The sequence below is a fragment of the Gorilla gorilla genome, chromosome X (assembly GCF_029281585.2).
Source record: "Gorilla gorilla gorilla isolate KB3781 chromosome X, NHGRI_mGorGor1-v2.1_pri, whole genome shotgun sequence".
Lineage (NCBI taxonomy): Eukaryota > Metazoa > Chordata > Mammalia > Primates > Hominidae > Gorilla > Gorilla gorilla.
Genome location: NC_073247.2, coordinates 19,093,797 through 19,121,298, shown reverse-complemented (window position 1 = coordinate 19,121,298; position 27,502 = coordinate 19,093,797). Strand labels below are relative to the sequence as shown.

Here is a 27,502-nt window from a genome sequence, read left to right as displayed (position 1 = left end):
ACAAGTAAGGTAAAAAGGTCATGTGTATTTGTACACTTGAGCAGAAACCTGGAGGAAGTAAGGCAGAGATTGTAGGTATGTGGGGAAGTATTTTCAAGGTGGAGACTACAGGATCTGCTGAAGGATTGAAATTGGGAGGAGAGAGGTCCAGGATGACTCCAAGGATGGAGGCACCACGTCACTTACTGGAGTAGATAACAAGAATCCACTATCTGGTTATTAGGCTCTCAGTCCAGGAACATTCAATCTAGGAGAGCATCCAAGCAAAATGACAGTGGGTTCATGTAGACCTGTTCCAATAGCTACAGGTTGAGCCCTATTTCTTCTTTCACCCCAAGATGACCAAATCTAAAGCAACTGCAATGAAGAGGTGAGCAGATGATAAAAGCAAGAACAAAAGAAACAGATCTTAGTGTGAGTGAGTGTGAGTATAATAATACTGAATTATACTCAGTATTCTAAGTAAGCATGATGGCTGGGCACAGTGGCTCATGCCTATAATCCCAGCATTTTGGGAGGCTGAGGCGGGTGGATCACTTGAGACCAGGAGTTTGAGACCAGCCTGTCCAACGTGGTGAAACTCCGTCTCTACTAAAAATACAAAAATTAGCCGAGTATGGTGCTGCATGCCTGTAGTCTCAGCTACTCGGGAGGCTGAGGCAGGAGGATTGCTTGAACCCGGGAGACAGAGGTTGCAGTGAGCAGAGATTGTGCCTCTGCTCTACAACCTGGGTGACAGAGCAAGACTCTGTCTCAAAAATAAAAATACATAAATAAATAAATTTAATTAAATAAGTAAGCACAAAGACTGGTTTGGTCCAGGTGGACAGAGGACTGGTTATGCTCATGCAATTTGTTGGACCCTGTAGAATTGATGATACTGACTTTGCTTTGGTGAGATGCTATCCTTGTATGAGGCATGCCATGAAGAAGAGCTCTATGAAACTCCTCAACCTTGCCATGGTGAGGATACTTGAGTACCTTCTATTGTTAGAATGTGATATTTCTTAACTTCAGAAGAAAATTCTTTTTAGATTTTGTATTGGGGATAATTGTTCTTCCAGGTTCCTTTCATGCTTTTAACTTATGTGAATACTTGCGTTGTAGGAATTGATCAAGTTCTTCTTTTCCTGTTGGGAATTAGGAAGCTGAAATCCAAATTTGTGGCCTACATTCAGTGGGTGTTGAGGACTCAGTAGAGTGTAGTTTGGTATCACACTCTTTATAGATTCCACTTGATGTCCTCATTCTCTCTTATTTCTTCTTGCTAACTTCCATTTTAGGTTATTTTGCTATTTCTTATGAATATGTGTATCATGTTGAATCATTCCTAAAAACAAAAATCAGAAACTAAATGTACATGGGAGGCCAGGTGCAGTGGCTCACACCTGTAATCTCAGCGCTTTGGGAGCCAGAGGTGGGAGGATCGCCTGAAGCCAGGTGTTAGTGACCAACCTGAGCAACATAGCAAGACCCTACCTCTACAAAAATCTTTCAAAAATTAGTGAGGAAAAAAAATTAGCCAGGCATGGTGGTGCATGCTTGTAGTCCCAGCTACTCGGGAGGCTGAGGTGGAGGATTGCTTGAGCCCAGGAGATGTAGGTGTCACTGAGCTGTGATTGTACCACTACACTGTAGCCTGGGTGACACCGTGAGACTCTGTCAAAAAACAAACAAAACCAAACAAAAAACCAAGTAAATAAAAAATAAATGCACATCAGGCCAGTGCCAACGACTTCCTTGTTTTCTTTACCTGCTGTCTAAAATGAATGTTCCCTGGGAGTACACCGTAGGGAGACAGGACCCCAGATGTCTTTGATCACTAATTGTGGCTGAAACTTTAGGAAAGTAAATGAAATGTCAGCTAAACTACTAGGCAGACAGGAGTTTATTCCACGTGGGTAGGAAGGCGGCAATGTGCCTAGTTTTGTACGAGCAATTTCCCACTTCAAAATGTTTTATTATTGAGTGACCTTGTGGAAGCCAGTGGAGAGATCTCAACTTGGGAAATCGTTTCTTGATTTCACATAATTTTAAATTTTAAATGAGGTCTATCTCTCAGACAAACCCCTGTTATAAATCAGGTAAAACTACGAAATTGAAGACACTTGGCTACCCATTGGTGAGAACATAGCTTTGAAAAAGGATTTCTCTTTAATTTTCCCCAAGTAGTCTTTTCTCCCCCCATCGATGAGGTAACAGTTTTGTTACTTTGCCAATATCTAGTTAATTTTATTTAACATTTTTCTCCCCAATTCTTCAAGACCTTAACGTATTCAGTTCTCCTTTCAGTGTGTATGGGAGTATTGAACAGTTCTGGGAGGCGATTTGCATTGGTGTTAAGGACGAGGGCATGGGAAGGCCATCTGCTTTTGATCAGGGTGTGTTTTGTGGTTTGGGAGGTAAAGGGCCACAGTGGAGCCATCTCTGAGGTCCTAGCATGGGCTAGGCTGGAGCCCTGCTTTCTGTGGCTTGGCCGCCCTCAGCGGCTCCAGAGTTCCCAGGGTATTAGGGGATCATACAGGGGGCTGTGTACCCACACATGCCATTGCCTCCCAGGCATCGCTCCCGTCCGGAGACACTGTGTGCTTTCTTTCAGGTGTCAGTGCAGATCAAAGCCATCCAAAGAACATTTGCATGAGAATCTGTAGAATGATTAATTAGCAATGGGCATTAGTAATTTTTCTTTCAAGGCTTTGAAATGTCTTTCATTGATAAACTAGTTCTGTTGAGCCCCGACTCCTTTTCAAAATGTTTTTCACCCAGTACTCCCTCTGTGACTACAAATTGGATTTTTTTTCCCCCTGTCTACACCTCTCCTTTGACTTTGATTCAGCAGTGTGGTCAAAAGGACAGCCTCCTGTGGGCGATAATTCATTCTCATCAGCCCCTGTATCTTTTTTTTTTTTTTTGAAATGGAGTCTCACTCACTCTGTTGCCTGGGCTGGAGTGCAGTGGCGCTATCTCAGCTCACTGCCACCACTGTCTCCCGGGCTCAAAAGATTCTCCTGCCTCAGCTTCCCGAGTAGCTGGGATTACAGACGTCCGCCACCATTCCCAGCTCATTTTTGTATTTCTAGTAGAGACGACGTTTCACCATGTTGGTCAGGCTAGTCTCGAACTCCTGACTTCAAGAGATCCGCCCACCTTGGCCTAGCCTGTTTATCTTTTTCAGATGATATTTTATAGTAGGATATCTTCAACCCTCTCTTTTTTTGCTATCCTCTTGAAATGCCTACTGTTGTTCTATTTAACCCATCTTCTAGCTCTGATTTCTGACCATGCTGTTCTCATTTACAAATACATGTGATTTGACATGTTCACATTCTCCAAGAAGGCTTCAGGATCTCCTCAGAAACAGAAAATGGGAAATGCACCAGCAGATGTGTTTATCAGCACATTCCAAAGCAATGGTTTAGCAAAGCTCAGGGACACTGCAGTGTTCTGCAGTTGCCTGGAAATGCCAGGAGGGACCCAGGAGAACTGGAACCTCCAGAAAAAGTTGCAAGTCTCAGGAGGATTACACTACTTATGGGTCCCCCAGGAAACTATCATAAGCAGTAGACACAAGTAACACTGGGCAAGTCATTGTCAAATATAAAGCCTGTCACTTCTACAGGATTTAGGCGTGTGAGATGCAAGATTAACAAAAAGAAAATAGGTTAGTTTTGCAAATTTTATAATTTGCATGTGAACACATTTCCTGGGTCTCTTCCAGTGCCATGGAAGGGGCTCCTACAAGTGAGGGGCCACCTTGAACTTGATTGGCTTCCTGGGAAATCCACTGCAACCCCCAGATTGGGGCTCAGCAGGCTGTTGCACCCAGAAGGTGTAGCTGAGAAGTGGATGGGACTTGTTGGAGCACCATTTTGTGCAGGCAAAATTTGAGATGATTGTTACCATTGTTGAGAAATTTTAAATTGGGGAACTTGGACATGTTAAGACTCAGGTTGATGCAATTTTATTGTTGTATTCATTCACTGAATACCTATTGCTTATGCAAAGTATTCTTGGGGATACTGATATGGACAAAGACAAAAGTCTTGTCCTCATTGATATAAGAGGATAATAAGGCGTATGGCAACAAATAAAGCGGAGGAGGAGATGGGAATGGTAATAGTAGGTCCCACCTCTGTGGACCATGTTGATAAGATGGCTCATTGGTGAATCCCTGGGGATGATGGTGGGCTGGCCATGATGAGACATATCTTCAAGTTCTAGCTTTGTCACTATCAAGATATATTGCCCTAGACATAGTCACGTATGTCAACTCCCTGGGTCATAAAATCCTCAGCAGTAAAAATGGGACTCTTCTCGCTCTTACTTGGGGTTAATAAACCCTGACATTTTGTTTTCTCTCAATGCTTCCATCCATACCTGCCTCTCACCATCAGAGATGTAGACAATAGATTTGACTTTATATTTTATGAAACATCTTGGAGGTCAGGACCGGCCCTTTTGTGAATACTCTGGGCACTAAAGGAATTAGGGTATCGTTCCTGGGGGAGCTGTAGACGAGGGTAGTGAAGCGTATGTCTAGCGGATTTTCACTTCTTAACACCTTTCTGTATTGGAACCATTTTAATGGAGGCTGATAAAGGAGATGCTGACTGGGGAGACTGTCCGTTTATTGGTCCTTTATATCAAAGAAAAGGTGTCTAAGTGGCTATTCTCTCTTGGATTCAATTTTTCTTTACTAAACACCTAGAGTGCACCTGATGCTGGTAGTGTTCTTTAACATCCCACAGGACTAATCTTTGCATTTACTGAACAAAGACATCAACGGAATTATAGAAAGATAGAAAGTATATGTGTCAAAACTGGCTATTTAATAGCATATGTGGACCTTTTGGAGATTCATGAAAGCATTGTTAAAATAATATTGCTATTTGATAATAAGTGTAATTTCTATGATATTACTTTTATGAACAATAGTCCAAATATAAAGAATTAAAAATTAACACAAACAGTTTTTAACTCCTCAACTTAGATACAGCAATTTTTAAATGATTGTCATTATTTTAGACTAGATTTATGGCAAATAGTTATTAGTTTGAGTGTTTATTGCATTTTTGTGGCATTTACTTGATCCAGTTAAATTTGTTTCCTCAGTTACACAATAATTTCCATGTAATTGTTCTTTTTTTTTTTTTTTTTGATGGAGTTTTGCCTTGTCCCCCAGGCTGGAGTACAGTGGCGCGATTTCAGCTGACTGCAACCTCGGCCTCGCAGGTTTAAGCAATTTTCCTGCCTCAACCTCCCAAGTAGCTGGGATTACAAGCACCCACCACCACGCCCGGCTAATTTTTGTACTTTTAGTAAAGACTGGGTTTCACCATGTTGGCCAGGCTTGTCTGGAACTCCTGACTTCAGGTGATCCACCTGCCTTGGCCTCCCAAAGTGCTGGGATTACAGGCGTGAGCAACTACGCCTGGCCAATTGTTCTATTTTAATATATCATATTGGTCCACTTTGGAGGCATATAAATTGTTTTCCACTATGAAGATTAGTTCATCCTGGAAGCATTATTTTAATTGTTTTGTCTATCAATTTATAATATTTGTACAGTTTATCAATTTATAACATTTATACAGTTTATCAATTTATAACATTTATCAATTTATAACACTATGCCATTTAATAAACTCACTGGATTTCAAATGCTTTGTGGAGATGGGAAGTTCTGATGATATTATTTGTCCCTAATGAGATGCCCAAGCTGCATAGAGCATGTCAGGGTGTTGAAATGAGAAATTATTAAAAGGTATAGGTTTAAGATGCTTTTTTGGCTCAAACGATTCATTTTCTCCTCTGTCACTCACCCTAATGAAGTCCCAGGTCTTTTCTTAAGGAGATTGAACATAGGAAGTGCACTTGCTTACTGCTTGTAGCTAAGAGGAAAAATGTCTCTAAAATAGTTTCTAAGCTGGCAATACACTCAACTCACTCAAAAGCTAAGAGTTCACTTTTTTTTTTACATAAAGATTCCAGAATTACCACAGAAATGTGCTTCAAAGCAGTTTGGATTTGTGGGAATTGTTTGAAAGCTCTCAAGTTATTTTCAAGTGTTAGTGCGACTTGCTATATATTTTGCTTGCTCTTTTCTATCATCCTTTGAATTGCGGTGACAGTGAATTGCTTCTCTCCTAGCCTACGTGAGTTAGCCCTTTCTTAGAATTTCCATCTGGACTGTGTTATTGGGAAATCAATATTGCGGAGATGAGGGTTCTGAGTCATAACCAGAAAGACTTGTTCTGAATGCCTTTCCCCATGGTGGTGATGGTTTCGTGCTTATTTATTTATAAGCATGTACCCTATATCACTGGTTCTCAACCCGGGGGCAGTTCTTGTCCCTGGGGGGCATTTGGTAATGTTTTGAGACATTTCGGGCTTTCACACCTGAGGATGGAAGTGCTACTAGCATCGAAGTTGCTAATATCCTCCAATGCACAGAACTGCCCCCCACAACAAAGGCTTATGGATAAGCCCTGCATGTCAGTAGCGTGGAGGCTGAGACACCCTGCCTATACAAGATGAATAGTACATTTCTGCCTTTGATGGTAGAACAAAGCATTCTATGCTCACGACAAATTGTACCCTAGACAAGGATCGAACCCTCCACCTCCATCTCATTGGTAGCATGCAAGTGCCCTGTGAAATCTTCTTTTTTTTTTTTTTTTTTTTTTTTTTTGAGACAGGGTCGCACTCTGTAGCCCAGGGTGGAGTGCAGTGGTGCAATGTCGACTCACTATAACCTCCACCTCCTGGGTTCAAGTAATCCTCCTGCCTTAGCCTCCCAAGTAGCTGGGATTACAGGCGTGCACCACCACGCCCAGCTAATTTTTGTATTTTTAGTAGAGGTAGGTTTCATGGTGTTGGCTAAGCTCGTCTTGAACTCCTGACCTCAAAGCGATGTGCCCGCCGCAGCCTCCCAAAGTGCTGGGGTTACAGACGTGAGCCACCACACCCGTCCAGAAATCTTCTTTTGAAACAGGATTTTATTCTCAAGCCTTCCCCCTTTTGGCAGGGAAGGGGATTAGCCTTTACTTATAATTGTAATCTACAAAATATATGAAGCTTTCTATTGCAGCCATGAAAAGATGGAAAATGAGTGTTAGCGTTCACATTTATTTTCATGCTGAGAAATACAGTATCACTTCAATGTAGCAATTCTAAAAGGACTTTAAAGGCCTAGCCATGGTTTCCAAAATCACTAGGCCCACAAAATCCTACTTTATCTGCCTACTACAGGTGGCGGCTACTACAGGTGATGGCATGCCTATTATAGGTGATGGCACGCACCCATAGTCCCAGCTACTCAGGAAGCTGAGATGGGAGAATCGCTTGAGCCTGGCAGGTCAAGGCTGCAGTGAGCTGAGATGGCGCCATTGAACTCCAGCCTGGGTGACAGGAGTAAAACCATGTCTCAAAAAAAGATGTCTTCCTTGACTGTCCTGTGTTTATTGCCTTGTTGCTAGACTCACCATCTTTCTTTCGCTCTTTATTATTAACCTAAAAGAATAAAATTGGCCCAGCACGGTGGCTCACGCCTGTAATCCCAGCACTTTGGGAGGCTGAGGGGGGAGGGGGGTGGATCGCCTGAGGTCAGGAGTTCAAGACCAGCCTGGCCAACATTGTGAAACCCCATGTCTACAAAAATACAAAAATTACCCAGACACAGCCAGGCGTGGTAATCCCACGCCTGTAATCCCAGCACTTTGGGAGGCCGAGGCGGGCAGATCACGAGGTCAGGAGATCGAGACCACGTTGAAACCCTGTCTCTACTAAAAACACAAAAAAATTAGCTGGGCGCGGTGGCAGGCGCCTGTAGTTTGACAATATGAATCTATTCATATTGTCCTGTAGTCCCAGTTCCTGAGGAGGCTGAGGTGGGAGAATCGCTTGAGCCTGGGAAGTTGAGGCTGCAGTGAACCAAGATTGCACCACTGAACTCCAGCATGGGCAACAGGAGTGAAACCCTGTCTCAAAACAAAACTAAAGCAAACTGAAACTAAAAATAAAAATAAATGGAAACAACAGCAACAACAACAAAGCTTAAAGAGAACACATTCAGAAGAAGAGTGGAGAAATATGAAGAGGGGAAGTAATAGTAAAAACAAAAGTCCAGACAGGTAAATCTACTGCTATATTAGGGTAGGATATTTACTGAAATCAGGTTGACTGAAAGGTGCGTGTGTTTTGAGCATGGGGTCTGAGGGGCCACACGAGAAGTATTTCTTCAGAAAGGTGAAGTTGAGAATCTTTGTCAATTCACATTCTGCCGACACCTGCAGAAAGCTCTTTGGTTCCTCTTTCTGCTGAGACATGGCCATTTCCCCTCCTGCTGGACAACAGGATGCCTGGACTCCCTTTGTCGATGTTGCACTCAGCTCCTAGCTTCACCTCTGCCTCAGTGCTTCTCCCTGGAGGAACTTTGAGCTGCCTATTGAGGGGCATGTGTTTGCAGCTGAGTTCTTTTACAGTGAAAGCATTGCATTTGGAAATTACACATGGGAAACCCATCTAATATAATGTTAAGGTTTGTAAACCAATAAGTATTGGAGACAGGTCTCAATCAATGTAGAGGTTTATTGTGCCAAAGTTAAGGACCGTGGCCTATGATAGGGCCTCAGAAGTTCCTAAGAACATGTGCCCAAGGTGGCTGGGTTGCAGCTTCTCAATACATTTTAGGGAAAAAGAAGTTACAAGCAAAGATGTAAATGAATACATGGAAGATATACATTGGTTCAGCCTGAAAGGGCAGGACATTTCAAAGCAGAGGGCTTCCAGGTCATAGGTGGGTTCAAAGATTTCCTGATTGGCGATTGGTTGAAAGAGTTAAGCTCTTCCTGAAATGTTGAAGTCAGCAGAAAGAAATGCTTGAGTTAAGATAAGGACAGTGGGGTTGAAGAAGCCGAGGTTCTTGTCATGTAGGTGAAGCCTCCAGGTAGCAGGCTTCAGAGAGAATAGATGGTAAATACCTCTTATTGGACCTTAAAAGGTGTCAGATTCTCTGGAAAAGAACTAATAAGGGAAGGCGATTCTCTACAGAATGCAAATTTTCCCCACAAGAGATGGCTTTGCAAGGCTATCTCAGAATATGTCAAAGAAGCATATTTTGAGGTAAAATACTTTTTTTTTTTTTTCAGGGCCTGCTATCTGTCATGTGATGCTATACTAGGGTCAGGTTGGAGTTGGGTATCTTATTGCTACAAAGAGTCTGTTTTGTCAGTCTTAAGATCCCTATGCTAATGTGAATGCTGGTCAGTTGTGCCTAAACTCCAAAGGAAGGAGGCATGTCTGTCCCTTCTTTCCTGTCATGGCTTGAACTAATTTTTCAGGTTTATTTGGGACCCCTTGGCTAAGATGGGGTCCATTGAGTGGAGGCTTAGAACTTTAGTACTTTATTTTTACTTTACAGGCTAAATGGTCCTTTGCATAACAGTATTTTCGTCAAGCTAAATCTTAAACACAAGTATGTCAACGAAAAGAGTCAAACTCTATAGAATATTTGAAGAGATTTATTCTGAGTCAAATATGAGTGACCATGGCACATGACGCAGCCCTCAGAAGGTCCTGAGAATATGTGTCCAAGGTGGTGGGGGCACAGCTTGGTTTTATACATTTTAGGGAGGCATGAGATATCAATCAAATACATTTAAGAAAGACATTGGTTTGGTTCAGAAAGGCGGAACAACTCAAAGTGGAGGCGGGGTTGCGGAGGGGGGGGTGGCACTTCTAGGTTATAGGTAAATTTAAACATTTTCTGATGGACAGTTGGCTGAGTTTTTGTCTAAAGACCTGGGATCAATGGAAAGGAAATGTTCAGGTTAAGATAAAAGATTGAGGAGACCAAAGTTCTTTTGAAGTCTCACAGTGGCTGCTGTTAGAAACAATAGATGACAAATGTTTCCTATTCAGACCCTTTAAAAGGTGGTAGACTGGAAGGAAAAAGTCTAGCTATGTTAATAGGGATTCTTTACAGATGTGCATTTTTCCTCACAAAGGATGGCTTGCAGGACCATTTCAAAATGTAACAAAAAACATATTTTGGGGGTAAAATATTTTGATTTTCTTCCTTGTCTCGTAATGTTATGCCAGAGTCAGGTTGGAAAATAAGTCATGATATATAGAGTTAAATAAAGCCCATCTAATGAGAACTTATGGTTTGTAGGGCATGACTCCCTAGACCCCTTAGATAGGAATTTGGACAACATGAAAGAATCAGAGCTTAGTCCTCAAGCAGAAGGGAACAACAGCATAACACAAAATGAAAGCGCCCAACTTATTAATGCAACACATGATTTATACTGAAAATTTTAGTCACCAGATCTTTAAATGATACATTATTTTGTTAAATTGACATTTAAAAAGAGTAGATGATTCTGAGTTGCAAACACTTCTATTTTATTCAATAAAGACCTTCTATATGCATTATTAGGAGTTCATTGAGTGCCAGTTCTTTCACTGGTATGTCTCTAAGTTTTTAATTTTTCAAGTGGTCATTTTCCTCTAGGTCATCAACACCTAGAAAAAAATGTGTTTCAATTGACTCATAAACCTTAAGATAATGTAATTGCTGTCTAACAGTTTCTAGAATTATTGCTTTTGAATGGTTATGTTGCATGAAAAATTATTATTCAAAGATTAACACGAAAGAGGAGGCATTGAAAGTTCTTTATAAGGTTTTCCATTTTTATGTGTTCATGATCTATTCTCAGACTTCATGTAATTTGAAGTAATTGCTGCTATATGGCTCATGACTCTCAAATTCAGCCTTCATCAAGATCACCTGGGGTGCCCATGGATGCATTTTTCTGGCTGCAACTTCAAACCTACTCAATCCTAATCTTGGTGGAGTGTGGGAGAGGGGAGGACCAAACCCACACTTTAAGAGATACCGATCCATGTGCTTAGTCCATTGAATGGAATAGACATGTTTGACAATATGAATCTGTTCAAAATGGGATAGTTGAAGATCACTGAATTTTTAACTTACAATCTATTTGACCGGGAAAGTCAGTACATTTTTAATTATTGTTCAATATAAATTACATATATGTATTGGTGAATTTAGAAACTTTTTTTTTGCCTAATAACATTCTTGAAATATAATTCACATGCTGTACAATTTACTTGTTTAAATAGTTCATTGGTTTTTCATGTATTTATAGTCCTGCAATTATCAGCAGAATTATAGAATATTTTTATCACTACCCCCAAAAAATCCCATAGCCATTGGCAGTCGCTTCCCTTTCCCTCCAATTCCTTCAGTCCTACATATCCACTAATTTATTTTCTTTCCCTACATAGATTGACTCATTCTAGACATTTCATATAAATGATGGAATCATACAGCATGTGATCTTTTTATCTGGCTTTTTGTTTTACTTAGCATAGTATTATAAAGGCCCATTGATGCTGTAGCATGCTTTAGTATTCCATTTCTTTTCATTGCTAAACAATATTTCCATGTATTCTTTTTCCATTTTATTTATTCATTCATTCGTCAGTAATTATATATGAAATTTGTTTCCACTTTTTGGCTATTATGAATAATGCTGTAAGGAGCATTTGTGTACAAGTCTTAATGGTATGGATAGAATTATAAATATGTTGTATTTATTTTATTCTGAGATTTTATACATAAAACTTTACTAATTTACTCTAGAATTACATTACAATATTAAAATAAACTCTGTGTCTCTTCCTTTGCCCCTATTGCAAACCCCTGACCTAATAAAATAAAATCTCAGACAACAGGGGGAAAAAACCCGGCAGAATGGATGCCTATCTAGAACTCTAAGCATTAGTCTTAAATCAGTTTTTGGGGAATTTTGATGAATACTTTTTAGAAAAGATGAGCAGACTACCTAAACACCACACAATTTTAAATCATTACCTTGGAATGACTTTACTTTCATGTGCCAAACTGACTATGGTGTGTATTTAATATTTGACATAATATTCCCATGTGCTTTAAGAAATCCATGAAGACTTCCAATAAGATAGCCTTTGTATTTGTGTGTGTATGCACACCAGTGTAATTTGCATTTCCATCTCCTGATGTGCAGGTCTTGAATTTTTGTGTGTGTGATAGTGTAATGGAGCAATGGTGACAATTGCTAAAGAAGCTGATTCTCCAGTGGAGACTATTTTTCTTTTTAAAATATTGATGGAATAATATCATCCACTTTGCTGAAGAAAAAAGGGATCACAGAAATAAATAATGGTTTAATGAGAAGATGAATGTGAGGAATGCTATTTTATATCATGTGATACCTCCTTTTCCCTCTTTCTGCACATCTGATTATTCCCTCCTTTACCAAGGGTGAGCTAGATAGTTGGCAATTTATGCTTTAGTTTCTTTGTGCTGTGTGTATGTGCATACATGTGTGTGTCTGTCTGCATCTGATGATTTTTACAATGATTCTTCAGATTCATGAAGTATGTTATTTTTTATTGCTTTCGAATCCCCTGTGATATTCCTTACTCTTCCGGATACTCCATACATCTGACTGACCTACTTATTTCTCATTTATCATTTCCTACTAATTTTCTCATCATTTTAAAAGGCTTATTCTTCTTGCATATAGGCTGACATGAGGAAGTAAGTATCTATTCTTAGAGAATGACACAGGGAACGAAGTATAATTCTGTTTTCTGAGAAAACATTGATATGTGGGTTTTAATTATATTAGAAAACCAACTCTACTTTTGAACTACTGACTTTGGTCATATTCAGTGGTTTGAGTTTTTAGGGAACAATCCCTACCCACTGGTTTCTTTCCAGAGTAGAAATTGTATCTATGACTTGTAGAAATAATTAATATTAATCATGTCTTGTAAAGCTTTTCTGCATAAAGGCTTTCTTTAAATAGAATGAGCTCTTTATTTGCCTTGACTAGCAATGTCTCCCAATTATAGCAACAGGGTTTCTGTATTGAGAAGAATTAATTTTAAAATTCTATGATTATATTACAAGAGAAAAAAAAAACAAGAAATGCAACCTTTCCAACAGTTTTTGTTTTTTTTTTTTTTTTTGTACACGTTCATTTTCTTTATAAAAAGTCTGAGCAAGAAAGGGTCTTGCTTTGTTTTTTCTCTTTAGAGCAACAAGTGAGGCCTCAGCCTATAAGAAAGGAAAAGCTCCCTGTCTCACGGCTCAATCGAATTGATTCGGTGGGGCCATCAGTGTGGTAGGCATTGGATTTACATTGGCCTCATAGTCTGTCAAGCGGCAGAAGGGAATTTGCTTGCCACTGTGAAGGTGGTTTTCTGAAACTGTCTCTCCTCTTCCCGCTTCCCTTCCTCTCCCTCCCCCTTGTTAGGAAGATCATGGCGTGAAGACAAACAGATGCCTGCTGCCAAAATGCGCTACTTAACCTGACCCTCAACCAGGCCCACAAAGGAGGGCTTTGAGATCCCCAGCGAGGCAGCCCCTGCATTTTATCACGCCGTGAAATTTGGAGTGAAAGCCCCATGCCTCTGGCTGCTTAGCCATGAGGGATATGGTGATGATGGTGCCCGGAGGGGACTGGGAAGCCAGCGAGAAAAAACACAAAGTAACAGCAGGGACAAAGACGGCCTCCCCCTACTGCCCTGCTTTGATTGTTAGGTGGTCTATAAACTCCGAGAAATAGAGGGCCTAGGGCACAAGAGCATTTTGTTGTCACTGGTTCATTTAGTCCTCTGGGTGGGGATGCGGTGGAGGCAGTGATCAGGAGTCTTTTCTGAGCTAGATGGGTCACTGATTTTGCTCATTAACAAAGAGCAACAGCAAGTACATTTCCCAAAGAAAGAGAGAGAAGCTTATCACTTCATGGGAAGGACTTGCCTTATCTGACAGATGTGTAACCTCCAAAAATATTTAGTACCCTCTATTTCCAACAGAAGATGCCATTCTGATATTTTTGCCTTGTATTCTCTTTGTAATATATTCTTTGCATGTTAGTCCATCAGATTTCCTCTTTAAAATGAGTAAGTTGGGTATGAGTTTCTTGTTTTTCTATGAACATGAATACATTTCTATTATAGTAAAGAAGCAGAAGAGAAGCATTCTGTAAATTATAAACGTGCATTCAGTGACATTAGAAATAAAGCAAATCTGTTTCCTCTTGGTGAAGTGAGGGTACATTATCAGCAGCATCTTGGTGAAACAGTTTTCTGAGGATACAGGGCATTTAAGTTACTCTTATGAATTGATATATGTATAACAATCTGAATGAGTTGGAAAGAAACTAATAAAACATGGAAAATAATTACTCTTCCTTCCGTGTGTTCTTGTCCAGTTAAACTGTTACATGTAGCGGCATTAAATTACATTAAGCTGCCTATTTAAATTTGTGGGATTTGTACACTTTATTGTAAATCTCCAAAATGATTTCATGTGTGAGTAAGATTCTTTTTAAGCTCCCCCCAAGTGGAAGAAAGCAGGCATGAATGGCATCATCTGTGTTGTAAATATCACATGTCTGTTATAAAAATGATGTTCTTATATAAGTTATTTTCAGGTGCATTAGAATTTCACTTAGGGAATCTTATCATTTGATAAAGCAGACCTTCGAGTGCTGTCTTTTTGAAGTAATTAGATTACTCGTTTTACCAATGGTATGCATGCTTTGGGGAAAGGAAGGCTAGGTCCTTTCTCTCTGATAAAGGAAACGTACATGTCTTCAATAAGAATCATTTTCTTTTCTTTGTTCTACTGGTCTACATAAAGCCTGCTATACTTCTAAAAACATATCCAGCAGTCGCTCTAAGCATTGCTAAGATCCAAGCTCCCACTTGTCCCAAAGCTAAAGTTGACTCTAAATAGCCTGTGAATTATAGATCATTTGTCTTCATCTCAGAACACAGCAGAGACCTCTGGAGTGCCTCTATGTTGCTGAAATTTACAGTTTTATTTTCATGCTTAAAAAGATCAAATCTATCTGGAACATACTCTTCTCTCATCCCACCTGCTTTTGCCTGGTTAATCCTACTCATTATTTTGTTTTCTGCCTAGACATATCCCTTTGCCCAGGGAATTTTGCATAGTTGTCACTTGGGTTAGGTTCTCCCCATCTGTACTTCTGTACGCCTTTGTCTCATGGCTTTGATCCCACTGTATTGTAGTGGCTTAATTTTGTTCTCCATCATATTCTAAGGTCAAACCATGCAGACTGTGTGTTTGATGCATCCACGTCCTCCCATGTATGTATGTGAATCAATAAATACATACGCAGAGAAGGTAGAGAGGGAGGTTACAAAGTAAAGGGAGACTCTTGTAAGATTAGAAATGAATATTGGTGACACAATAGATAATCAGAAAAGTTGTGGCTACATTCTTTGCATTTTTGATGTCACAAGGGTTAAAAAATTTCAGTTCACATGTATCATCTTAGTTGCTTTCATCAGGTAGTGTCAGTGAAGAAAACAAACTACTCTAGGTACATAAACTAGAAGCAACTTAATACAAGGGATTAGATGCTTCTAAAATGATTAGAGGTGTTGAAGGAATGGACTCTAGGCTCAGCCTCCAGAAGTGACTCTAAAACAGAGAGCTGACTCTCCTGCTTGCTCTGAGCCCTCTCTGGAGTAACAATGTGAGAGTCAAGGGCCATCCCCTGATGAAGCCTCTACAGATACCCAGGAAGCTGGAGAATGAAGACTTGAAGACTGCAGCAGAAAACCTTCACATTTTCACAAGGGTTCTAAACCACAGAAATAGTGAACAAGGCACAAGCAAGAAAATACCTTCTGTTTTCTTTTTGCCTTCAAATGCTGCGTAAATATATTGATGAGCATAACCTAATTGAATTCAGAATTTCAGTGGCATGATCATCTGGGAAATGCAGCTTCTACTTCCTCTTCCACTGGAAGGTGGGTGTGATGGATGTTGAATGCATACTTTTGTACTTTCCTTTTAACCTTTTCAGTTTCTTCTCTCCAATATGGTAGCTACCAGCCATATAGCTTTATAGATTTAAATTTATTAAAATTAAATATTTCATCTTTCAGCCTCATTGGCCACATTTCAAGTGCTCAGTAGCCCCATGTGGCTGCTGGCTGCCATATTGGATGGTGTATATGTAGAACAATTCCATTCTTGCATTATGTTGGACACCACTGGTCTAGATAATGTGAGCTACTCCTTTTTTCTTTTTTCTGCATTTTTTTGGTTCAGCAGAGCAGCCAATGAATGAATGGGTAAAGGGGTAATGAAGGTAAGCTTAGAGTTAATCAAAACAGTGTTCAGTTAGCTAAGTTGTAAAATGCAAAACAACAAGAGGAAGAGAGTCTTTGGTTGAGTCCTTAAATGTGTATTTCAGTCAAGGGGATAACCAGGGAAAACAAGCACAAGAAATTGACATTTGCGTTGCCCACAGTATGAAGGAGGCTCTTCTAAACCCTGTGCAAAATCTCTTGAAAGACTGCAGTAGTTAAACAAACCTTCATGATCCAAACTTACTGAGTTAGTGCTTGCTGCTCTTTTTGGTTGAGTTCACAAATAGCTTTCATTGTTACTGTATTATGATGGAATTCCATTGGCCACAAGAACTTCAACATCACTCTTTTTGTGGTGAAGAGAGAATAAAATTAAATATTCAAGTGAGGTTGTACAAATTTCAAGTTTGGGTTAAAGGCCAAACAGGTTCTATTATAAATGGAGTTTTCCATCCATAACCAACATACATTCTCCACCATGGTGTTTCCTTTTAAGCATCTGAAAAGTTATGAATATGATGTCTAACTCATTAATCTGGAGCAGACCTACCACATAATGCCAAATTGAATGAGTTTGCTCAGGGATGCACTAATGTCTTAGAGGAGCTTTCATGTTGACAAAGCTGGGGTGATTTGATCTGGCAAGGGAGACAGGAAACATGAAAGTCCCCATGAGATTTGGCTCCCTGGTCTTTTCAAGAGCACACCATGCCTTCCTTGAGTTTGACATATCAGACAACCAAGCCACACAGATAGATATTAAGCTGTCAGTGTTACAAGCTCCTTCTATCAGAAGAGGATTAGTGTTGACACTGTTGCTGATTGGTCTCACTGCACAGACATGCTTCATTTTAGGTTCTCTCTTAGAACCTACTATAATCACTCACCTCTCAGACAAAGAGATGCATTTATTGGAAACAATAAGCCAACAGCATATAGTTACCCATTCTTATATATTCTTATATATTACTGATATAAATAATCTTGTTAAGCAAGAAGCAGATATTATAAATAAGACAGGCTTATAAGTAGCTCTGTGAGATTTAACACAGGGACAAAGAGCAAAATCCCATTCCTCCTGTGATGTATGCCGCATTTTGTAAGGTCATTAGCACAGGAAAAAAGGACACCAGGCCACCCAACTTGGGAATACGATTGACATGGTTCTCCAGAACTACCGATCAAATGTTTTCTTAGGAGATGTGTGTTGTCAAGAAAATGTGTAGGAAAAAAATATATATGGAGATAAGGATCAGAGCTAGATGAGCATAAGCTTTTAAACATAGCACCAAGTGAGGGAAATCCTAATCTCCATTCAACTTGTCACAGAGGAGTTTTTTTTAACCTTGCAGCACAGTGATGTCAGAATCATGCTGTGCAGATTCAATTCTGACCTTCACTGGGGAGACGGGCCTGGCTGTTTAAGTCCTTGGAATGCTGTGACTGGTGATTCCAGTTGAGTTACGCAAAATCTGATCTAATGAACACTTGAGATTCTGGACGCACAACATGGATCCCCTTAATTCAGCCTGTAAAACCTGGCTAATGGCTCTGCCAGGATTCTTGAGTTATTTTGATTACCTGGGGGTCAGTATTGGAGAAAGCTGAGCGATGGATTTGATAGTCTGCCAAAGGATATACAGATGTCCTATAATCAGATTATAATTTTAAAAAATTGTGTGTGTGTGTGTGTGTGTTACACTTTCTGGGTTGGAAATTACATGTACAGATAATAGTTTCTAGCCCTTACTGATTTTTTAGCACTTTGATTAAATATGCATTTTTATTTTCCCAGAGAAAAGGCTGTCTTGTTATGTATATCATTTTATTAAGCTGTCTGTGCGCCAGTAAACTTGCCACTGAGGGTGAGTTTTTTTGTGTCTTTAGGAAAATGTTCATGTGAGGACGTAAGCTTCCTCCTGTGAGGAAAGGACACCTACCCCTCCTTTACTGCTCTGTCTTGGCAAAACACCAACATCAGTTTTCCTTCATTGGACTTTTAATAAACACAGACTGATTCTGCTGATTTTAGAATTCATGTATGAATGTAGCCAGGGAGTGAACATACTACTGAAAACTAATACTTATCTAGGACATGCCATGCAGTAGTTTGCAACTGCAAAAGAAGTAGTTTCTATCCATCTCCTATCTTCCTTGTGAGGAACATCGTGCTTGGATGTTGTAAGAAGGACTTATCTAGTATAAAGGAGGGAGGGACAAAGAGGGTCCAAGAGGCAAATTGGACCACAGTGCTGAGTGACCTCGTTTCCTGTGTTTTGTAATTAGAAGTGATGGCAGAGAGGAAGGACAATTGGGATCCTTACAGAGTCACCCTGGAGCTTACCTGGGACTTCCAAGATGACTGAGGCTATGCTGGGTCTTCTACTTTAGGGTTTCTGAGGCTGTGGTTAAACCACCAGTTTATATAGCCTATTGAAACTGACTTTACAGAGCCTAAAAGATTCTAGGATTTGTCTCTTTCTTCTTGAACAGTTGCTTGGGAAGACATATCATCTATTTGGTATGAGGTTTCAGATCTGAAGCATTTGTCTTTAAATCTGTTTATTCCTATAAGCCCATTGATAGGAACTTAAATTTTTTAATGCTCTCTGCCCATAGATTTATATCCATAATAGCCTTTTAGTAATGCCAGCTAGAGAAAACTTGTGATTTGAGATTTTAAATAATTTTAAGATGATTTTATGAATTTATTTTTTTATTTTAACTTTAAAAAACACACTTAAGAAAGTTATGAGAACACTGCAAAGAACTTCCATATACTTTTCATCTAAATCAGGGTACTGCAAGCTCTCTGTCAAAGATTTGTAAATATTCTTTGCTGGCTTGGTCATCTGTTGCAACTACTCGACTCTGCTGCTGTAGCGCAAAAGCAGCCCCAGGCAATATGTAAATGAACAGACATGGCTCTGTTCCAATAAAACTTTATTTACAAAAACAAGAGGTGGGCCACATTTGGTCCCTGGTTTCTAGTTGCTTGACCCAATGTAGACTTACCAGTCGTTACCTTTCCTTTTTTTCCTTTTCTTTTTCTTTTCTTTTTTTTTGGCTATATTTGCTTCATCATATTGTCTCTCTCTGCATATACATATATGTATATATACACAAATGTATAACGTATACATATATACTATGTGTATATATAGACACACATACACTTATAATGATTTTTTTCCATCATTTGAAAAGAAGATGCAGGCATCATGATTCTTTACCTCCAAGTAATTAAGCATGCACTTCTTAAGAACAAGTGCATTCTCTTAGTAACTACTAAGAGAATGGAATTATCAAATGTAAGTGATAACACTGATATAATACCAACATCATTTGATAAAATTATCAAGTGTAGGTGATTTAACATTGATGTAACACCAACATCTAATCTACGGTTTGTATTTAAACTTCACTGATTGTCCCGATAATGTTCTTTATAGCTTTATTTTGTCTGATTCAGGATCCAATTCTTCATTGTGTGTGGCATTTGTTGTCATGTATCTTTAGTCTCCTTTGGTCTGGAACCATTCCTCAGTCTTTCTTTGTCTTTCAGGACATTGATATTTTTGAAGACTAGAGGCTAATTGCTTTGTAGATTGTTTGGTATTTCCTCTTGGTTAGATTCAGGTTCTCTATAATGGGCGGGAATCCTGCTGCTGTGAGATGCTGAGTCCTTGCTAGTGCATCCTTTCAGGAGACACCTGAGTTTCGTTTTGCTTTTTTCCCCCAGTCTTGGAGGCAATATCTTTAATCCTTTTGTTAAGGTGCGCTCTGCTAGGTTTCTACACTGGAAAGTTAGCACTTTCTCTTCATAATTAATATCTTTTAAATTTGAGCAGTGACCATGGGAATACTATTTGAAGCTTCAATACTGTACCAAAAATGCCATATTAGAATATTGCGATTGAAAAATAGGAATGCAAAGAAGGTGTGCTTTGTCTTCCAGGTAAGAGAATTCCATGACTTTGTCTACTTCAAGAAACTTAATTAAGTGGAAAAGAATTACACTGAGAGTATGGTTTTCTGATAATAACTACCTTGAGTAATTGCTTTCCTCTCATTTACTTATGTAGTTTCTAAACACTTCCCCCGAAACTCCAAGGACTCCCTTTGTTGTGAAAAAGTAGTTGTGATAAAATGAGGCCCGTGTTTCCTGATAAGTTTCGCAGTGAGAGAGTCATTACCCTTCGGACGTTTCAGAGCAAGTTGATTTGTGATGTGAACGTCTCAGGCCTGATGCTGTTGTGGTTGTGCTAGGCTGGCATGCTAATCCTCTGTGGTTGAGGCTGCAATGATTGTTCAACTGCACTTCAGAGGGCTGTCTGCCAAAAGATTTCATTATTTTGGCAAGACACAGTGCACTTTTCGACACACAGGATTGTAACAATTTCTATACAGTACCAATTTAGAGCTGGAGGGAGGCCATGAATACTTCTAAAGGCAGTAGGGTGCACATATTTTAGGAAATATATTTGGGAGAAAAAAACAGCTTTCATCTAAAAAGCAGGTCCACAGCTTTTTAGAGAAACTTGCTGCCATTAATTCAGAAAACAGAAATGGTCTTTGCAAACTTTTGTAGATAGCATTGTTATATGATATGAAATGTATACCCATATAAAATAAAAAGTTGGAGGTTTTTTTTTTTTAAGAACCCCAAGGCTTATTCTTTATATCCAGGCAATACTCCAGACAAAATTAAGTATAAAGCATTATTTGATATTTTAATTATTCAACAGAAAATACTTTTGTGAAAGAAAAGGTACTGTGCTATGGTCTCAGGATATCCCTTCTCATTCCATGTTCTGGCCACACACAGAATATTACCACACCATTCAATCTTAGCTTTTGGAAATGTGCGCAAGAAATGTGGCACTTTAAAAACAATTATTAGAACATGCTTGAGAGACTGGAATTAAGAGAAATTTGAATTTCTTTTCCAATTAAAAGGGAAAATGTAGGTAGGCATTAGGGAAATATGAAAGAACTATAAAATAAAGTCTCCTTATTGGTCCCCTAGAAATGGAAGAGAACTAGATTTACTAAGTACCTACTATGTGTAGACACCTTAAAAGGTGGTCTTTATAAATTTCATTTGAAAAAAGTCCACCTGAGCAAATATTTTTTCACTCTTTTATGTATCAGAAACCTATAGTTTAGAGAGGTTAAAATAAAACTTGAATGGGAAAAAATCATTTAGCTTGAGGTAGATGAGGGATTCTCCTCTGGCTCAGTCCAAATCTAAAACTCAGTGCTCTTTTGGTTGCCTTCAGACTTGGCTAGAATCATGAGTTTCAGAGTCCCTCACCTGGGAAGTGGCCTGACTTATCTATCCATTCAAGACTACTAAAGCCCAGCCACCAGAATTGCATCCACGAAGGCACACACATCTAAACATCAGTGCCTTCCCACCATATTGGAAACCTGTGGCTTATTCACACAGGTTATCAACATGCCACATGATCATTGTCACATTTCCCTACATCCAAATGCTTACATCCTCTAAGCTGGAGTGAAACTGTACGTTCATGTCCAGTCCTAGGCAGAGCCATGGATCTAAACCCTACCACTTGGCCATTGCCTCTGTGAAAATGTTTCAGTTTTCAAATCTGGAAGCTGTATAGGGTTGGGTTCAATGATATGAGTGATACGTTGCCTCTCTAAAATTCATTGTTTTCATATTGTAACCCCTACAACAGTCTCTGGGACCTTGATCAATTGATAATTTCCTACTTCTTCTACATCTTCAATCATCCTGATCTTCAGTCAGACCTCCTCCGTTTGATCCTTTGTTTTCTGCCTATTAACATGTTCCAGTCACCTCATTTTGAAGCACAAACACGTAAAGAGAGAACAAAACAGATTAAAGAAAAAAAAACTTTACTAAACCATGAAATCTCATACAGGTTGCCATTCTAGTTTTCGCATAGCCCAACTCCTAAAATTTTTGACACTCCAATTTAATTTTGTCTGTACCTCTTCTCTATCTGTATCTTTGACGTTTGCTTGTAAATGTACATGCTATGATCTTTCTAGAGACTGTAAGATCCTTGAAGGCAGTCCCTTGTGTAGTTCATAGATTTAGCAGTAGACCGATCACTTAGCATGATACTGTGGTTATAGTTAGAACTCAGGAAATGGTTGTAAAAGGAATAAATTAATGATGAGAGAGAAAGACAAAAGAAACTTACAAATGCCATCATTAGCTTTAACCTTTATCCTAAACTGCATATCCACAATTTCAATAGCTTGTTGGACAACACTCCTTGTACGTTTCCTGGACACCTCTAACTCGCTGTGTTAAGCACTCAGTTCCGTATCTTTCCCCATGCTTGTTTCTCCTTCTTCCTTCGTCTTGTTGACACCATCAGTTCCCTTGAGATCTAGATTGGAAACTTTGGTGCCTTTCCCCATTTGATTTCTGTCATCCCCACTTCTCAAAACAAATTGGTAACCATGTTGATGAGATTGCACTTCCATATTCCCTTTCATAGGTTAACATCCTTTTCCTCCTTTCACCCAATGTCCTCTGACACCCTGGTGGCATACTGACACTAGAAATGGCAGAGAGAAGATTGGAAGATGTTGTAAAGACTTTTGCTCTGGTTTACTTCACTGCAATGTCTCACTTCTCTAATCCATCTTCTGTTCCAACACCCAAGTCTTCATAAACGCAAGTTGGAACAAACAATTAGTTCTGAGTGTGTCAGTGGCTCCTCATTGAATCCAAGGGCTATCCTTCCAGCCTTGTTTTCTGCTATGTGTTTTCTTCTACTAGCAATCAGACACTATACTCCCCACTCCATACATTCGATATTATCCTTATCCCAAATTTACTTACAGCTTGTCAAGTTCTAGTCACAGTCACCCTTCTAAGCTGATTTATGGGTCCCTAGTTCTGTGAAGTTCTTTTCAATGATCCTCTATGAAAATACATATCCTTTTTTTCATTTCTTATGACTTTTTTTTTGGTTTTGTTTATTTATTTATTTATTTATTTATTTATGAGATGGAGGCTTACTCTGTCACCCAGGCTGTAGTGCAGTGGCACAATTTCAGCTCACTGCAACTTCCAGCTCCCAGGTTCAAGCAATTCTCCCACCTCAGCCTCCCAAGTAGCTGGGATTACAGGCGCTTGCCACCACACCTGGCTAATTTTTGTATTTTTTGGTAGAGACAGGGTTTCATCATGTTGGTCAGGCTGGTCTTGAGCTCTTGACCTCAAGTGATCTGCCCACCTCACCCTCCCAAAGTGTTGGGATTACAGGCATGAGCCACCACACCTGGCCAGCATGTCGTTCTTAACTCATTTATTTTATGATTTACTGATGCGGACTTATTTATCTACATACTTTTCTCCCATAAGAGATTCCATGCTCCCTCAGGGCAGAATGAATCATGCCACATTTCCCCCTGTCTTGGTGACTAGATAAGTACTTTGCACATTAGAAATATTAATCCATATTTGTTGATTTAGCTAATTTGTTGCTAATTCGAACAGATTGAAATCTATGGACCTGCTGCTTGCTTTGTTTTAGCATGGGTTCTATTCATTTAGCATAATCTGATCACGAGTTCCACTTGTTGATTATTGGATAATGTAAAATTTTGAATTTTGTGTGAACCTTTTTTGCTTTAGAATTTATTGTGATGGCTGTTTTGGTAAGAACATTTCTTCTGCTGTCCTTTTATGAAAGTGTTTGGTTAAATGTAAAGTATGGAATTTGGTGCTAAACTGGCCAGATGGTGATTCACCAAAGTAGTATCCACAATTTCCTTGTTGATCAGTACTTCCACTCATGAGTTGGAGGTCTTTTTCTGTGACATGAAATAGTCTTATTGGTTGTGCTTGTATGAAGGTCTTGGAATGCGTAACACCTAGGGCATTCTGGAACTGAATCCCAGAGAGGTCTGGGAGCACCATAGTTTACTAATCCCATGGATTTGCAAAGTACTTTTCAGTGTACAGATATCTTTTATATACATTGTCTCATGAATCCCCTGTAGCAAGTGGCATAAAGTGCTTTATCATGGAAAATACCCTTTCTTTGAGTGTGCTAAAGCATGGGTTCAATCCCAATTGCCCCAATCTCTCCCAGAGTCACTAGCTTTGTTTCCTTAACCTCTCTTAACTTCAGTGTTTCCTCTCTAAAATGTAAGAATAATTGTGCCCTTTTTTAAATTTTTTTTTCTTTTTTGAGACAGAGTCTTACTCTGTTACCCAGGCTGCAGAGTGCAGTGGTGCATTCTGCAGTCTCAAACTTCCGGGCTTAAGTGATCCTCCCACCTCAACCTCCCGAATAGCTGGGACTACAGGTGCACACTACCATGCCCAGCTAGTTTTTTTATTTTTAGTGGAGACAAAGTCTCACTATGTTGCCCAGTCTGTTCTTGAACTTCTGGGCTCAAGAGATCATCTCATCTCAGCCTCCCAAAGTGCTGGGGTTACAGACATGAGTCACCATTCCCAGCCAATAGTGCATAATTTTACATACTTCTATAGATGTGTTGTGATGAGGCTGCATTAGACAAATAGTTTTAAAAGTGGTCTGTAATCTGTAAAGTTTCTATGTTAAGTAGAAACATACTTAGTATCTACCTGCCAAACGATGACATATGCGATTAGCTCTCTCAATCTACATATTTTTCTTTGAAATTTAAAGTGTTTCTTCATTGGAATTGAAGCAGTAGCCTCGGAAGAAATGATTGTAGTCTATCATCCTAAAACTTGAAAGCCTAAAACCTTTGCTAAAAATATAAACTTTGGTTACTGTTTTGGACAGTTTTAGGTAGTACATGATCATGGCGCCTATAGGAGTTTATGTAATACATTCTAAAGCAATTGTCTCCTGGTGGTAGTATTTCTCTCATAATCACTCCTCTCGTGGAAGAGAGATGTGGGGTTGTCACAAGGTAAACCCCCAAATTGGAGTTCAGTCTGGGAGGCCACATGGGTTCTTGGCTTCATGCAGGAAGGAATTCAAGAGCAAGGCTACAGAGTAAAGTGAAAGCAAGTTTATTAAGAAAGTAAAGGAATAAAAGGGTGGCTGTGCCATAGGCAGAGCAATGGCATGGGCTGCTTGATTGAGTAAACTTATCATTATTTCTAGATTATATGCTAAATAAGGGGTAGATTATTTATGAGTTTTCTGGGAAAAGGGTGGGGAGTTCTGGAACTGAGGTTTCCTCCCCCTTTTAGACCATATAGGGTAGCTTCTGGACATTGCCATGGCACTTGTAAACTGTCATGGCACTGGTGGGAGTGTCTTTTAGCATGCTAATGCCTTATAATTAGTGCTTAATGAGCACATGGACAACCAGAGGTTGCTTTCATTTGCCATCTTGGTTTTGGTGGGTTTTGACTGACTTCTTTACTGCATCCTGTTTCATCATTGGGGTCTTTGTGACCTGTATCTTGTGAAACTAGTCCTGCCAACCTCTTGTCTCATCCTGTGACTAAGAATGCCTAACCTCCTGATAATGCAGCCTAGCAGTTCTTGGCCTCATTTTACCCAGCCCCTGTTCAAGATAGAGTCCTTTGGGTTCTAACACCTCTGGCAGGGCTGCAGTCTTTTGACATGCCTTTTTTTTTTTTTTAATTGCTTGCAGAAATAGGAAGTTTTTTGTTCTACATGAAGTATGAGAGAAAGTGTGTCATTGTCGTTTTCTCCCGCAACACTTTAGCTTTTGTTGAAATCTTTTTTTTTTTTTAACTGGCCAGAGTATTACAAAGAAATAGACTTTTGGCAAACATCCTGCAAACATTTACTCAGATGATTGTATATAGGTTGTGCTTGTCAGAGAGATTTCATGGAGGATTATTAAAAGAAAATGTTGGCTGTCATTAATAACATTTTGAAAAATGTCTTTAGATACTGCTGATTACTAGTTACTGGATCTGAAGCAGGAATGCAATTAAAATAGAGCTTTAAATGAATTACATATACTGATGCTAGACTTGGCAGAGCTTCTGGATTAATAGCAAAACAAGTGTGTTGTGTATTGCTTTGATTAGCATTCCAGATATATGCCTGTTTTTGTAAATAGTATTTGTTTTGTATAAGGTATTTGACAATTCCACAAGCTCTCAGGACCATGGTTATGTGGGATTATGGAGATTTCAAAGGCTTGAGACTTTTTGTGCACCGATATCTATAGTTGTGAAAATGCAACTGTGTACACATGTAGCAGCATATTTTTATAATTTATATTTTTAGCAATAAGAGAAAACAAAAATCACATGCTTATTTTCAGACATTGTTAGCCACATAGCATTTAACAGTGTCTTTATGGAATAAATGTTTGTTGGGTGTTTCTTGAGTGAAATGATAAAGACTTGCCTTGCAGTGGCAAGAGGGTCATGTATTCATTTCAAATGGTCTTGAGGAAGAATTAGGTCTTAGCATACTTTTAAATAACTACTAAACATTTTTGCCTTGAAGCAAATGTCTAGAAAAAATAAGTAACAAGAGCTTTGAGGACAAAGCATTGATGTAGCCATAGGAAACAAAAAACTAGTTCTTTAAGGAAATCATAAGTAAGTTGGATAAGTTTTTTTCTTTTCTTTTCTTTTTTTTTTTTTTTGAGACGGAGTATCACTCTGTCGCCCAGGCTGGAGTGCAGTGGCGCGATCTCGGCTCACTGCAAGCTCCGCCTCTCGGGTTCACGCCATTCTCCTGCCTCAGCCTCCCGAGAAGCTAGGACTACAGGCGCCCGCCACCATGCCTGGATAATTTTTTTTGTATTTTTAGTAGAGACAGGGTTTCACTGTGTTAGCCAGGATGGTCTCGATCTCCTGACCTTGTGATCCGCCTGCCTCGGCCTTCCAAAGTGCTGGGATTACAGGCGTGAGCCACCGCGCCCGGCCTTTAGATAAGTTTTTAAACAATGTTTCATTACTATTAAAATTGTTTTTCTTTTAGAATTGCTATATTGATGAAAAATTTGTTTTTGAACATTCTTGAGAGAAGTAAGCACTGTAACTTGGGGCAGGCTCATATATGTCTTAGAAAAGAATTATTAAAGAGCTCAAGTTTTTTTAAAAAAATTAAAATAATTTAAAATGTTCATATGCAACATTACTATGACATCTAAAAATTTTTTTATGAGAAATATATGTTCTTAATGGCACTTATATGAAGCAAGAAAGAGACATTACTCCAAAGAGTAATGGTCTAGGGATTGTTCACGGGCAGAGATTCAGCTACTTGCAAGGTAAGTCTTTGTCATTTCACTCAAGAAACATCCAACAAGCATTTATTCCATAAAGACACTGTTAAATGCA

The 27,502-nt window shown here is 39.2% G+C and overlaps 1 protein-coding gene across 2 annotated transcripts in view; it reads left to right on the top strand.

Annotated features, from left to right (window-relative positions):
• The window catches only part of ANOS1 (anosmin 1), a 202,472-nt gene that overhangs the window by 77,723 nt on the left and 97,247 nt on the right, over positions 1-27,502 (top strand). The gene's annotated exons all lie outside the window — the stretch shown is intronic.